The sequence below is a fragment of the Macrobrachium rosenbergii genome, chromosome 54 (genome assembly GCF_040412425.1).
Source record: "Macrobrachium rosenbergii isolate ZJJX-2024 chromosome 54, ASM4041242v1, whole genome shotgun sequence".
NCBI classification, from domain to species: Eukaryota; Metazoa; Arthropoda; class Malacostraca; order Decapoda; family Palaemonidae; genus Macrobrachium; species Macrobrachium rosenbergii.
Genome location: NC_089794.1, coordinates 54095359 through 54112858, shown reverse-complemented (window position 1 = coordinate 54112858; position 17500 = coordinate 54095359).

Genomic DNA, 17500 nt, shown 5'->3' with positions numbered 1-17500 from the left:
CTTTCATCTGACTTTCCACCCTCTCAAACAGTTGTTTGTTAGTGCAACAGCGTGGTTTTCCTCCTGTTACACCTTTCAGACCTTCTTACTCTCAATTTCCCTTTCAGCGCTGAATGACTTCGTAGGTCCCAGCGCTTGTCCTTCGGCCTAAATTCCATATCCTATTTTATTCTCTTATAATGACTCCATAGATAATAGTACCTTGCAAATTGATAGGTGTCAGCTGTATGCTTGGTATTAACTAAACTACTAAATGTTATATTCGTTCTATTAGTTTATGTGGGAGGGCAGGTCGGCGAATAGGCCTACCCATTGAAGTTGAGAATTCGTAGATTAAGTTGATAATTAGTATGTCTTATTTTTAATATAAGTAAATATTTGACTGCATTTAATTTTCAAAATCTCAGTTTACAGTAGTAATTAATTTTTTTCTGTATATCAACTGTTTACGTTCAAGAATAGTTTTTGGATTTCCTCCTGGATTTTTTCTGCTGCTTCTTTAAGAATAAGGACCAGTTTAAATGTTATTCTTGTAATTTACATCGAACTTTGGATTCTCTTGAGAGAGAAATGATGGATCAGTCTCTTGGCAACATTTCGGATATTTTTATTTCATGTTTTGGTGGTTCTGAAATGTTACTTTTAAGTGGTTTATGTGGCAGTTTCTTTTACCATAATGAATTTTTAACTATTTTTCATGATCGTTTTGTGTATCATGTGGTTGTTTCTGCATTTTCATGCATGCTCATCTATTATTTACTATACCCGTCTTTATTTCGACCATGTTGTAACGTAATTCTTTATCAATCTCGCATTTTATTTTAGCGAAAACCTTCTCTAATGATGGTAATAATAACCTTAATAATAACAGTAAAAATACCCCTACCAGTGTTGGGGATTCAGTGCTCCTGCCTTCCATTCAGTGTCAACCCTTTTGGGAAGATTTTATTTTTGCTTCATAAACTTCACTGGTCCCTTTCAGTCACGCCAGAAGCTTATTTTCGGGTCTGTTCTCACAAAAGGAAATCTAGAGGCTTTTTTTCTCATTTTTCTTTACTGCTTTTCCACACAGACCTTTATACACATGGTTTGGTTAAATAGTACAACATTTCCACACAATTTTTGTATCTTTTCTTGTTTATGAATTCGTGCACACACACACACACACACACACACACACACACACACACACACACACACACACACACACACACCTCTTCTAAACAGTAGCGTGCACGCACACAGTTGTCTCTATAATTATTCACCTATCACTATTCATAGCCAGTTCGGTTCAGAAGTGAAATAAACTCGAGCGTTGCACATAATTGTTTCTAAACGGAAACCCGCAGTTTTGTTTAGCTGCACCAAGCTCACACTTTTGCCTATGATCCTTGGTATATAGATTTTCATATAAAACTGGATTGAAGTATCATATACTTCACACAACTTCTGTTATTATTCAGTTAGTATTCGGTCGAGTGATCCAATTGTACTTTGAGCGCATTATTGGTTGTAGAGAAAATGGTTTATTGGGGCATGATTATTATTCCTAGCAAGAATAAACGTTCGCACGAAATGTACAAGAAGAAAAAGCTGCTGCATTTACGTGAGCCAGATAAATCTCTGTTGTGGCTTTGGGAAGCAGAAGTCTTTGACTGCCTTCGCCCCTTTGTCGTGGGAATTGACATTTGTTTCTCCAGAATATTTTATGTTTTCACAGACTAGGGTAAATGCTTGGGATTTTGAAGTGTGGCGTGTTTACTGAAATTTAATGTATGTTGTTTTACTTTTGTTTTTAAGCAACTTTGTGTGCTTGTAAGGTAACAGTCAAGAGGTTAAGCCTCTTTAAATACGACAAAGGGGAAACTCTTACTTGGGTATTAAATCCGTTTGAAAATCTATTACTTTTTATTTTTGATGACGTGGTATACTGAAGAAAGTCGTCGTTCTGATGTACATAAATTTGCAAAACAATGTGGGACGAAGACCTGACTTATCTTTCAACAGCAAATGAGGTGACTTCTGTAAATCCTTTAGTTAATAGTTTTCGTTTAGCGCTTTGAGCTCATGCTGCAATGTAATTGAAAATGAAAAACAGACTAATATTGATAACACGAATAAAAGTAACCTGATGTACAATACGGAATATTAATCAATACATATAACATCAAATCGTGCAGTTACTATTAAATGTGGCTGTCGAATGATAGCATTTGTTCATCGGAACAAAAATGGTTATATTATTATTATTATTATTTATTATTATTATTATTATTATTATTATTATTATTATTATTATTATTATTAGTGTGATTAAAATCTGGGTCTGGTGAAATCCTCACTTAGAACGTGTTGAAAAAAAAAAAGAACCTTTCAGTTGAACGACAGCTCAAAAAATCTGCTTCAGTTGTGGATCAAACTGACCTATAAGGCATTTACTACAGTCCGATTTCTCAAGGGTGACAACCAACAGTTTCAATCCAAACAACTTATTTAACCTTCAAGCCGGCTTATACAAGTATTTACAAAGTTTAATAGATACCTTCCTTTTACCTGTATTCAACCGTCGTAGTTAACACTTGTCTTAATTTTACAACGAAATTAAAAATTCTTTTTAGCTTACTGTTAATTTACTAAAAAAAGTAAATGGAGAAGCATACTTCGGACAAAAATATGTATAATTTATTTACATGTTACAGGAGCAGCCTGAGAAAGGACAGACCATTTTTGCGACCTTCCAGAAGCCGCACGAAACCTTGGTGAGTACTCGTTTCAGCTTTTTGGAACCAGCAGAAGGTAAAAATGTAGCAAATTGAAAGTAACTTTGAAACTGAAAGCCCCCTTGATACATTTTAGCCTATAGTGTGGACTTTTGTTTAGACAAGCGTTCAAGTCTTTGCGTACCATTTTTTTTTTATTGAATATTGCTAGACAAGCTTGATTTGGATTAGGAAGTGATTTTAGCATTTGAGTATTAAGAGTGCTGGGTGCCTACGCACCACAAGTGTCAAAATTTAAGTCTGATAAATATAGAATTATGTTTGTTGCGAACAGTGAAACCTTGATGTATTAACAGAGTGATTTATTGTGTCGTTTTCTTCATTACTGAGTATCATAACGCCGTAATGAACGACACGATGAACACGCGTCTCGTTGGTCGATAAGGGAGTGGGGGTGGGAGAGGTACGTGATTTGCGTGTGTCAAGATTCATGTTAGATAAAACTAAGAAACACCAGAATAGATTTTAAACAGTAAGGGGTCTTTTTTTGCTTGTATTATTTTTTGACCTATTGTGTTCGTGACTGAAATACGTGACAGTCATTCGGTCAGTCAATGAGACAGGTTTAGTATTTAAATTATTTATTTTTGTGGCATGCTCAGCAGTTCTTGTTCATATTGAGTGCTAATGTGTCACCTATCTCATTGTATCCGTTACGGCCTTTGTGTGTCAACTTAAAGTCATCTAATTTAGTTTAGAATATTTCTTTGATACTTTAACCAAGTTTAGAATATTTTTCCGTGAAAATCGTTGGGCCCTCTGTTTATGTTGTTTTTTTTATTTTTTTTTTTTGACCTAAGCTAAATGGATTTTCAAATAACCTTAAATGGAACAAAATAAGTCCCCCTTTCCCCTTTTTGGGTCCTGAAGTAAATATGAATAACGCTCGACTGCGCAGGGTCTCCAGACCTCTATTTCTCAGCCTTCTGAGTTCCGTTTTCTTTGATTCCTGCGTAAACGGCTCATTTCTGAGTCCTAATTACTCCTCCCTCTGTTAGGAGTAGTCTTTATTGTGGCCTTAGTAGGATTGCGTGTCCCCACTTGGATTCGTCTTAGGATTGTCAAATCTCTAATGAAATAGCAAATGTTAGTTACCCTTGAAACCACAGAAAAACCAATACTAACATTGTATTTTTATTTATTTCGATTTGCCTTTTATGTACCCATCACACGATGCTGTCATCATTATAAGACTATATATATATATATATATATATATATATATATATATATATATATATATATATATATGAAGATTTTCATTATTATAGTTAGAGCCCCATATATCAAAGAATACTCAATTTGTAATGAAACGCAGTCGGTTCAGCAGGTTCTTTAAAACAAAAATATCGGGACTGGAATGACTGGCAGAAATTGAGACAGAAAACGGGGAAAGGGAACAACAAAACGAGCAGAATAACCTTAATACTAGCTTTATTAACATGAAGGTATGTACATATTTACAAATGAGTCAAGTTTGGCGTAAGTAAATAAATATACATACAACATCAAACAACCAAAGAGTCAGTCAAATAAAGATGTAGCAAAATTAGTTACTTTAAAATAAAACAACCACACAAGCAAAAATTAACATACCATATAAAAGCGAACGACATAGCTTTGTCAAAAATAACACAAACATTCAGACAGCATAATGATTAAAAGTGGCATCAATTATTAACATAAACCGTGGCATAACTATCAACAGCACAAATAATGAAAAAGTTATCATAAATACCAATTATCAATTAAAACATCTGTAATGATAATTAACAATCCTTTATTGAAACCATCTCCCAGAGATGTCAAGAACACTAACAAGTGACACAGAGGATGATGTATCAAAGGTCATCGAGGATGACCATCAAACTGCTGCCGTGAAGTCATCAAAACCGCCCCATGACGGCAAACAGGAACATCTCCACGAAACGAAACACGACGTTCACAGCAGAGTCGATACAGCCAAATTGCTGTCCCAGAGGAATGCCTCCTCTCCACAGATGACTAGGCCTAGGGTTAGCCACCAACTCATCCTCGAACTTGAAGTAACTCCCATCCTCGAAACTGTATACAGGTAACAATTCTACCTATGCTGCTATGCTGTCTGGACCCTGACTCGATGATTACCCATACCATACTTGACTATCGCTACAAAGGAAGACAACAGACAAACTCTGTTAACAAAAAAAAAAAAAAACAAGCACCACCGGGAAAAGGCGTGCACCCTCAACAAGGGAACAATTTCCACAGACAAAACAGGCACTATCACAATTTCATGAAACATAGTCATAAATTCAAACTCCTTATTTAATCTTCATGTTGCTATTGACTGCTCTGCATCCGCCCTTTTCGCTATCTCTACTGGCGCTACCAAGGAATTTTCTGTCTTGTCAGAACCATTTCATTTTGTGTTGAGGTAATTCTACTCTTCCGCAAGAAGCCTCTCTTTCCTCACATACATCTTCGGAAGAAAGGCCAAGAGAGATAAGGTCTTCCCAGTTAGGTGGAGTCGCCTCCCACCTGGGGTGACTATGTAGGCGATGACGTATCTTAGAGGTACCTCCTCATTACGGCAATTCACCTGCTACGCAATATGGAGGTAGATAAAGCTCCGACTACATGGGGGATTTTGCGGGGAAGTGAGCAGACCTTCTCTTCCTCTTGGCCTTGTTCGGAAGATTATTGTTGTTATTATTCGGTCGTCCTTGATACGCTGCGCGTAGATACGATCCCAAGTAGAACGAGTTTGTTCCTTCTATTTCTTCATTTGCATTTCACTCTCCTACTGCGTCTCTCTCAGTTATTGCGTATTTTTATCTTCTGTTATCTCTGGTTAAGGTTTTGATCTGTCATTTGCGCTGGCGTTCTTCCTTTCCCATATTCCAGAGATCATTTCAGTCTGTGTATTCCCTCTCCCATCGTCCTATGAATTATTCTCCCCTGTGATTCAGTGCTCTTTTTCTGCCATACTTTAATACCTTTCCGTCATTACATAAGGCCCTCTTTCATCCTCGCTCTCTTGGGACTGTTTTCTAATCATGCCAGGTTCTAATCCTTTCAAGTACTTGTGGTTATTTTCATTCTATTTCCCCCTTGTTTCTTCAAAATGGACATTTGAACAATATTCTATACACTTGTGTTGATGTGTGTGTGTATATATATATATATATATATATATATATATATATATATATATATATATATATATATATATAGATAGATAGATAGATAGATAGATAGATATATATAGATAGATAGATAGGATAGATAGATAGATAGATTTATATATATATGTATTTATACCAATATTTATACTTATATATTTGTATGTAAACGTATACTGTTAATCCTTGGTTTTATTTTTCAAAATTGCCAAGAAGTGCAGGCACACTGAAAATTTCGTTTAATACTTTGCTCTGATTGGTCGAATGAAAAGAAAAATCGATACCTTTATTTATTTCACTTTGAGTTAATTCCATTACTAAATGTGAATCATTTTGGCTTTTTCCTTTGGTTAACGGCTATACTTTTTGGTTTCGTTTTCTTTCATTTAGAATTCCCCTCTTTCCAGAATGTCACTTGATATACAGTATAAAGTAATATGACAGTGAGTGAAATGATGGGCAGTGCTTAAAGACGTGATGGAATCTTGTGCTAAATTTGATAAAATGAAAACCTCGATCTTGTATTTTTATAAAGGTTAGTTTTTTATAGCAAATATACTCTCATACATATGTTTCCGAACAAAGAATGAAAACTGAAAGCAAACTGACCGAATTACAGGCAACTTCAACAGCGTTTTCTTTTCTCCAAAGTTTTCACCTTCTTGCTTATCCATCGGAGAAAACAGTAAATTTTCGAGTTTTACTTTTCCTCATGTGAAAGATTTCGTCGTAAGTCGGTCGTTAACAAACATTTAAAAACCCTGACTTTTCTGGAATGATCTCGGACCTCATGAATACATCAACTTCAGGGAGAGAGAAGGTTTACGTTTGATTCCAGAAAATCCATGAATTTTTTGCCAATAAACCAAAGCGTGGCCCATAAAGATACAGAAAGGTATCTTTATCCAAATCACTCTCTGATCAGTTTCTAGTTTAATTTTAATAATAAAAGTAAAAGTTTAATGTGTTCGTGAATGATAACGGATGGGTCTTTCCCAGTCGTTTCTGTTTCCATGTGCGCCACTTCTATTTTGTCATTCATAAAATTCCTACCAGTATCTGTCTTCTTTTCCCAGGACAACTCTCTCTTTATCTCTCGAGGTAAGCTAAACTAAGTTAAGGAAGCTCTCTTAATTATATGTCTTTGGAATCCTATTCAGTTATCATTTTCTTCAACACTTAAACAACACATCCAACCTTCTGACCAGTGGTATTGATTCGATGGGAAAAGACAGACTTCTCTCTTATTCCTAGATATTAAAGACCTTTATTTTCTCAGGATCGCTTGAAAGCTCTCGCCATTGTTCACATTTCGAATTAGTTTTATATGATCTGTTATAAGCGTGCTAGTCATACTGATAGATTTCAGCTCCAGTTATGTTGTGATGAGAAGTCTATTATGTGACTGCTCTTTTGTACTGTGGTTTTCATAAACCTGCTGGCCATACTACTAGATTTCGGCTTCAGTTCTGTGGATGCGCTGATTACAAACCTCTTTGGTAACTACTTTGTATTGCAGTTGCTGTAAACCTATTAGCTAAACTCCTGACTTTCAGCTCCAGTTCGACTGACGCGCATATTGCAAGTCTTCCTTGTGACTACTGTACTCTATTGTATTGTGGTTGTCACAAACCTGCCAGCCAAACTTCCAGTTTTCAACTGCAGTCCTATAGATGGGCTGATTACGAGTCCTTTATCTGACCACTTTTTTCTAGTGGTTATTATAACCGTTGCGGGGAAACTACTAATTTTCATCTCCATTTCTCTTAACTTGCTGACTACAAGTTTTATGTTTCTGCAGTTTATGTACTGTGGTTGTCATAAACCTCCCAGCAAAACTACTACCTTCTAGCTCAGTCCCGTTGATGCACTGATTGCAGTTCGGCTATGTTACTACCCTATTGTATTTTGAATCTGCTATCCAAACTCCTTGCCTTCAGCTACTGTTCTGTTTATTTGTTGATTCCATTTTTTTAAGCCACTGCCCCATTGTTTTGCAGTTCTAATAAACATGCTACTCAAACTTCTTGTTTTTAGTCCCAGTTCTGTTGATACACAGGTTGCAAGTCCACCATATCAATACTCTTAATTTTTTGCTTTTGGTGTAAACCTGCTAACCAGTTCTGTTGATGCACTGTTTGTAATTCTCTTTTTTGGATAGTCATTTCAATTTTGGTTGCATAAACCTATTAGCCAAAACTGCTAACTTGGAGATCTAGTTCTGTTTTTTTGTGTTTATTGCAATATAGTCCTGTGTGAATACTCTATTAAATTGTTGATATAAGCTTCAACCTGTTAATTTCCTGATGACATACCTCATATACAGTGTATATATATATACATATATATAATAAGTCCTCACGTATATAAATATGAAATATATATATGTTTATAAGATATGATATATATAAAGTCATCATATATAGGTACTGATATACTTGCTATAACTTGTAATTTACCTATATATTGGGTTTTATATATGGTATATATACTATAGTAATATAGATATATATATAGTATATATAATATATATAATTGTAACCAGCTACATATATATTTTTGACACGTATAGAGACTTTACATATATATATATTGTATTGTGAATTCAGCCTGTAGTTTGTTTTTAGGAGTTCCTATAGATGGGCTGATGACAGATTGTTGGTCGAAGGATATTAGTTCTTTTAGTAATATATAATTTGATCTCCATGGTCTTTTTAAGATGGACGAATTTTTATGTTTCTGCTTTTATTCTTTGTCATATGCAAGAGTAAAACAACTATATATTAGATTTTTTGATCAAACAGATAGTTTTGTACTGGCATTTTGAATTATATAAATTTCCACTATCTGTATATTTTTGTTTTTTTGAATGCTATTGTTTTGCAGTTCTAAATAAATATAATAAATGGCTTGTTGACTCCCATTTCTGTTTTTATTGCAATATATATATAATATCTTGTATATGCTTTTGGTAAATGCAGTTCTGGTCAGTACCCTTTTGAAGATGACAATTTTGATTAAGGACCTAGGTCTTGGTTACTTTTTGGACACAGCATTCCAGGAAAGGATGGGATATATATAAACGGCTTTATCCATCCCCATATGTGGCATTTACAAATATATTATATATATATATATATATATATATATATATATATATATATATATATATATATATATATATATATATTATATACATATATACATATACATACATACACACACATATATATATATATATATATATATATATTTATATATTTATATATATATATATTTTTTATATATATATCTATATTATTTATTTACCACCGTATTAGTTTTTATTTATTTATATATATATATATATATATATATATATATTTATGTGTAAATATTTATCTGTTGTTGTGTATGTATGTATGTATGTATGTATGTATGTATGTATTATATGTGATTACAAGTTGTGACTTTACATTGTGTTTGCCTAAATATATAAGTTACCACCTCTATCAGTTCATAATATGCTCTGACGTTTAACCAGAAATTCCACTGAGTTGATTAACAGCTCAATCCTAGGGCTTCCCTGAAGGATTAGATTTATTTTACGTGATGAATAAAAGCATAAGAACCAATTGATTACCTAGTAACGGTTTTGGGTCTGATTCAGTTTATTGTGGAATTTATTTTCCATATTATAGCGAGAAATGCAGTTTTTCTGTCACTGAAATGAATTTGTCATCACTAGAAATAAATTCCTCTTATCCTTCATTGGTCTGTCGGAGATTCAAACTCGCGTGTTCCAGCAGAGTACTAGATGAGAACGGAACCCTACATCATATATTCATTTCTCAACAATTGTTTTTTTATATATATATATATTATTATATTTTATATATATATATTGTATATTGGTATATTTATATATATTCCCTATTATAACCATATATAAAATTATTTATATATATATATATATTATATATTTATATATATATATTGTTTTATATGTTTCTATATATATATTATATATATGTATATATATATATTTCTCTGGATATATATATATATATATTATTTCTTCTATATGTCTATATATATATATATAACTATTTTATATATATATATATATATATATATATATATATATATATATGTATATACTATATATATATATAATATATGTATATATTGATCATCCTATATATATATATTATGCATATATAAATAGCAGTGACAGTGATATTTAGTGTTACTTTAGGGCCTTAAAGGGGAGGGGGCGCCTAGCCTGGCCGATAAAGGCCAGGTCAGGCACGGTGCCCTAAAGTTAGGTTTAAGGAGGTAAGGTCTGGTAAGGTTAGGACACAGCATTCCAGGAAGGATTGGGATCTATCACGGCTACCTCTGTCCCCTACTCTGCATTCGCTCATATATTTTTACATGTTTGCTTTTTTTTTAGTTTACAATTTCAAAATTTAAAAAAATATGTTCTCGAATTTTTCAGTATGTTGTAGTCAGTGATTTTCTTAATGGGTGTGTTGTTTATTTCTTTTGCCTTGTTGTTCCTTTGACCCATTTTTGTTTTCTTTTTTAATTCACCTGTTTATGATTCCCCCCTTTTCGTAAGATCCGCTTCTATCATACGTCAAGCAACGCTGAGTAAGAGTCTTTAGAGATTAGTGAAGAAACGATCTCGTAGACTTTATTGTATTGTGCTGGAAGCATCACTCAGTATTTTGCCGAGAGCTCTTTATTTGTTTTTTTTTTTTTCTTATTTACTTTAACGTCGATTATTCACGCCAGAATCTTAGGAGACTTGAACAGGAAAAATCCCCCTCTCTCTCTTCTCTCTCTCTGCTGCGCAAGCATCCAGTGATGTATTGAAAAATTCGATAACACTTTTCCCTAGAATTATGGGTTTCGTCCCTATTCGAAATTCATAATTTTCTGGAAAAATTTCTCTCATGACTATATCAGCGTCGAAGACTAGCGCTCGGAAGGGACAAAGTTCCTGAGTTTTATTTGTCTGTCAAGCCGGGTTTTGATCCACCCACCCGAATTGAAGAGAAAGATAGCGTGGATGAATTACTTTGCAATTTTTTCATGTTTCTAAAAAAAAAAAAAAATTAAATAGGCTCAAAAGAATTGTTTAAAATAATTCATCACTTTTCGGGCTCCTTCCGATTTTCCTGCATCCCACTTCTCTTCTTCCGTTGTAGAATTATCACAGCGTCACAAAAACTAGTATCGGGGCAGTTAACTTTATTGCTCAGGTCATATCATAGGAATCTAAGGGATTGAATTGAATTAAATTGAATATAGAATTTAGACCAAAAGCCAAGCGCTGGGACCTCTGAGGTCATTCAGCGCTGAAACGGAAATTGACAGTAAAAGGTCTGAAAGGTGTAACAGGAGGAAAACCTCGCAGTTGCATTGAGAATCAATTCTTAGGAGAGGGTGGAAAGTAAGTGGAAGAAGGGGAATATGAAAGGAAGTACAGTAAAAGAAACGAAAGGGGTTTGCAGCTAGGGGCCGAAGGCACGCTGCAAAGAACCTTAAGTAATGCCTACAGTGCACTGCGTGAGGTGCACTGACGGCACTACCTGCCTTTTGAATATATTTAAGAAAAATGCCATTAAAATATTTTTCGAGTTTTTGTGTTTCAGTCATAATTTAAAAGATTCGGTACGCTTATATTGCTGTGGCAGTTATATTTGAAACACTTGTCAGAGCTCCCTTTCTCACAGAATTGAACTCCAACGTCCTCACGGGATCAATAACATTGGCTCAATGAGAAAAGATTGTAGTAGTAGTAGTAGTAGTAGTAGCAGTAGTAGTAGTAAGTCGGGATGCGCCTTTGCAACAGATCATAGTCGACTTAATACTTTCTGTTTTGTCTCCCTCTCTCAGGACCTCCTGTACTAACGCCATCTCTCCAAGTTCTCAGACGTTGTCTGTCATGAATCCTGGCTCTCCTAGCTTTCAGCTTCAGTGCTGCATCTACACCAGAATGCAGACATCTGCACCGGACTATTCATTTTTAGTTTTTAGTAAAAGGAAACTATTGTGTCGGCTTTGCCTGTCCATCTGCACTTTTCTCTGTCTACTGCATTATACTGAGATCTTAAAATCACTTTCAGGCTTAGAGGGCTGCAAATTGGTATGTTGATCATCTACCCTCCAATCATCATACCAAATTGCAGTCCTCTATCGTCAATAGTTTTTTTATTTTATTTAAGGTTAAAGTTAGCCATAATCATGCTTCTGGTAACGATATAAAATAGGCCATCACCGGGAGGTGGTTAAATTTCATGGGCCGCGGCTCATACTGCATTATACTCGAGACCACCGAAAAATAGATCTATTTTCAGGGCCCTTAATTATACGCTGAAGAAACTTCGGCGCATTTTTTTACTTGTTCTGTTTTGGAAACGACACTTTGACAAATATTCTTGTCTTTATAACGATGTCACAAAAACTGGATTATATTCTTTCTCCTGTGACTGTTCTGCACTTCGTTTTGTGAAAGTTTTGTCTGTTCCTGCTTGCTTAATGTGTCCTCCCAGAATAGAATCATAATCTTTTACCTCAGTTTCTCCGAATTAGGTCTCGATGACTTATTTCTCCACATCATCCTTTCCTTTCTTACAGATTTATAAAATACAGTACCCAAAGAGATTTCTGAAAATGAAAATCCTTGAATACAATCCTGCAGTTTACATACAGGGGAAAAATTTTTCCAAGCAAATTGGATTCAGATGAAAAAAAGGGAGCATTTCGTGTAGAATTGGCTCTCTCTCTCTCTCTCTCTCTCTCTCTCTCTCTCTCTCTCTCTCTCTCTCTCTCTCTCATAAGCGTTTCTGCATTTGCGCTCTCGTCGTCTGTGGTAGACGGAGCCGCAGCAGGTCCTGTCTACAGTGGTTTTTCTTCTGTATATTTTTACCAACTTACCCTTTGATTCTTTACATCAGTGTTCCCTTCAGTTCCCAGCATGTGCAGCATTCATATGCATGTGATTCTTTCCTTCAAAATTCGTCCTCTTTCCATTCTCGGCCCTTTTCAAAAGCTGCTCCCAATCTAACTTAATTCCGCGTTGTTATCTTCATGCAGATCTCTGTAGTCCTTCAGTGTGGGTGAACAAAAGCTTGTTTTTTTAATCAAAGCTTCCGGGATTATTTCTTTAAAGGTTTCAACGTCGCTCGTGAGCGACAGGGCCCAAGTATCCTCTGTACCCATGGGGGGACCACGGGGGACAAGACCGAGGCTGCTGTTGACTCAGCAGGGGACAATGACTCCCCCAAAAGCTGCTGTTGACTCCCCTCCCTCCCTCCCCGTCTCCACATCTCAAGCGGTGGACCAGCGAACTCAGGGCTCCAGGCAAATCCAGTCTGTTGCCAAGCAATCGACCAATATACATACAAAATGTTCATATCTGGACATTTGTTTGCAATCCGGTCATGATACTTTTTGTCTCTACTTATTTATCTCGTATACTCAGAATACTGGCACAATGATGATAAAGGATTGAGAAGTCAAACCCCCAAAATCAGCCAGCATTTTTATGCAACAGTCAAGTGATTTCCGTATTATGTCCTAGCTATATCTATTGAAAAGAAAATGAGCAAGCTCTTAATGTGTTACATATATTTCTCTCCAGAGCAACTTCAGATTGTAGTAGCACTTATCCATTTATGTATAGAGTATTATTCCCATAAATGAAGAAGCCATCCTTGGAATAACCTTCTTGACAGAGAAGCATCAGAGGCTGTCGTTTTAAAAGACCGAGATGACTCTTCCTCTCAAATTAAATCTTCTTTAAGTTGATTGTAGGGTCGCCGCCTCATGCAGAAGCTTCAAACATTTATTAAGGCCTTGTTGTGGCACCCTCATTGTACACGCCAGGTTTCACAGTTCCATGAGTGACTTGATGGACGGTGTGAGCTCAGATCAACTAGTCTGATCTGTCATTCCGTTTTAAAATGAGAAATTTCCAATCTTCTCCGATGTCTCTTGAATCTTTTAGCTCGTCTCTTTTCCCTGCGACTTACAATTCTGGCAGGACCTATATTATTGTTGGTAGTCTTGCAAGTTTGGGTTTCTGAATGATTATAATATATATGATTACATGTTAAATATATATATATATATATATATATATATATATATATATATATATATATATATATATATATATATATATATATATATATATATATACAGTAAATTACTATGAAAATAAGAATACGTTTAAAGATGGCTAATCAAAATTAAAATAATAAAATAAAATAAAGCAAATTACAAACAATTTAAAAATTTAAGTACAAAAACGGAAGGCACAAAGGCATAACAAACATACTAATTAATATACAATACCAGTAAAAGGCAGACTAAAAACACAAAAGTGAGGTTACAGCCACATTTCTAGCCAAAGAAGGCTTTATCTTGATGGTGTATAGAACTTCTAAAATGTCGAGGTCTGTAGCAAACTGAGCAGTGGTTAAAACAGAAAAATCACCAATATGTAAAGATGACCAGTCTCCTCGCTGTGTTCTCTAATTGCACTGTAGCTAGGCCTTGAAAGATAATTGCCAGTACGATATGACTTACGTAGGTGTTCAAACCATCTCATCCAAGCTGATCTGGTAGTTTTTCCAACGTAAGTGGCATCACAACTACCACACTGCCATTTATAGATCAGATTGGACCGAAGGCTTGTTGGTATAGGGTCTTTAATTTTAAAGAAATTACCTAATTTATTTTGCAAAGTGAAATATATTTTGATATCTAGCTGAGATAAAGCCTTCTTTGGCTAGAAATGTGGCTGTAACCTCACTTTTGTGTTTTTAGTCTGCGTTTTACTGGTATTGTACATTAATTAGTATGTTTGTTATGCCTTTGTACCTTCCGTTTTTGTGACGTAAATTTTTAAATTTTTTGTAATTTTCTTTATTTTATTTTATTATTTTATTTATTTTGATTAGCCATCTTTTAAACGTATTCTTATTTTCATAGTAATTTTACTGTATTATTTTGAATTTTATTATAAGAATTGTAATGTATATATATATATATATATATATATATATATATATATATATATATATATATATATATATATATATATATATATATTATATATATATATATACATATATATATATATATATATATATATATATATATATATATATATATATATATATATATATATATATATATATATATATATATATATATATATATATATATATATATATATATATATATATATATATATATATATATATATATATATATATATATATATATATATATATATATATATATATATATATATATATATATATATATATATATATATATATATATATATATGACTGTGAGTGTGTATGCACTACAGTTACCTTTATTTATTTATAGATCTTACATCCATAATTACGTACAAATTAAGCAGGATTACTAACATTCCTTTCGATCCACATGAATGGATTTTGGGTGCTTGACCTGCCACAAAATATTCGAGAGGTGGAGACCATAATAGTATTTCCGATGTTTATATTATTTTCTTTTCAGAGAACCTCTGTTTTTTTTTTTTTATTAGAAAAACATTGCGAGAAAAGCTCTTGAAGTTAGAGGATATGACCTGTTGTGCTTATAGGGAGGCCCCTATGTCTGACAATGATCTCTACAAGGTAGCTGAGGTTTTATGATGGTAAAAACCCTCTCTCTCTCTCTCTCTCTCTCTCTCTCTCTCTCTCTCTCTCTCTCTCTCTCTCTCTCTCTCTCTCTCTCTATATGTATATATATATATATATATATATATATATATATATATATATATATATATATATATATATATATATATATATATATATATATATATATATATATATATTTATATATATATATTATATATATATATATATATATATATATATATATATATATATATATATATATAATAACTGAATAACGAAAAATGGAACATGATGAATAAATGAATAAAGGCAATGCCAAAGGAAAGAGAAACGACGGGTGGTGCTGGGCCTTTCGACTTATTGTCTGCTAAGTGAAGGACAATAAGTCGAAAGGCCTAGCACCACTCAGTCATTTCTCTTTCTTCTTAATATATATATATATATATATATATATATATATATATATATATATATATATATATATATATATATATATATATATATATATATATATATATATATATATATATATATATATATATATATATATATATATATATGCATAAGTATAGTATAGACAGATAGTGAGATAGATAGGTAGATATGAGAGTTTCTCCCAGCATACTTTTCGTTAAATGTAATGGAGTACTGGACTGAATAACTTTGGGGAACATGCTTTTCCGGTATTTATCCCTCTGACTTAGAACTAGGACGTTCTGCTTTTACATTTTCGTTTTATGTAAAAGAAAACTATTGAGATGGCCATTTGTCTGCCCGTCTGCACTTTTTCTGTCTGCTCTTAGATCTTAAAAACTACTGAGGCTAGAGGGCAGAAAATTGGTGTGTTGATCATCCACCCTCCAGTCATCAAACATACCAAATTGCATCCCTCTAGCCTCAGTAGTTTTTATTTTATTTAAGGTTAAAGTTAGACATAATTGTGCGTCTGACACCGCTATAGCTGGGAACAACACAGGCCACCTCCAGGCCGTGGCTGAGCGTTTTATACAGTATTATATGCACTGTACAGAAAACTCGATTGCGCTAAAAAAAACTTCGGCGCATTGTTTACTTGTTTATTCTAATGTTAGTAGTTTCCTCGATTGAATAAAAAGTGTTTTATGTTAGTACAGAAACATTAAATGATAAATCGGTTTGTGTGTTTTTTTTTTTTCAAGTCTTCTTTCTTCCTCGAATGGGAAATGATGTGATGCGACCGCTGGATTTTAACGATAGTGTTCAGGTGCCTGCAAGCCCTGCTTTTGCCATATGTGTGGGTAATGGTGCTTATTCTCCCCGTTAAAAGGTTTTGCTGTTGTCTCCATTCTTGGAAGGGTGGTCACTTGTTGTTATCTTGAATCAACTTTTGTATATTGCATCCTGGGATCTGACGACAGCTTCTCTTCCTTTTTATGGAGATTCTGGTTAACCAGATGTTTTGCTGAAGAGATGCGCACTGCTTTCATTGTCAGTTGAGTTGATTGACTAAGCATGTGCTATGCTTGGCGTCCAATTGCTGGACTGCGGTATTTTTCAATACATTTGCTTTATTACCTGTTGGATAATAATGGATAAGAATTACTTTGCTGTTACTGCATCCTTTTCGTCTCTTTTGACGCATGTAGAGATGAAACTGGTTATGGTATGTAAACAGTGAATCACTCCAATTTGACGTTCAGAAGTCGGAAATTTTGGGCAGAAACTGCACCCTTGCTTTTTCCTTTTGAAATGTTTCTGTCCAATTTATTGAGAATATAAAAATAAAACAGTATTAAATGATAACAACAGTATTAGACCTTAGAAAGTAAAGTAATAATAATGTTACTCCTAGAGGTGCGAGCAACAAAGTCATGTTTTAAAGACACGGATATGGCAATCTTAA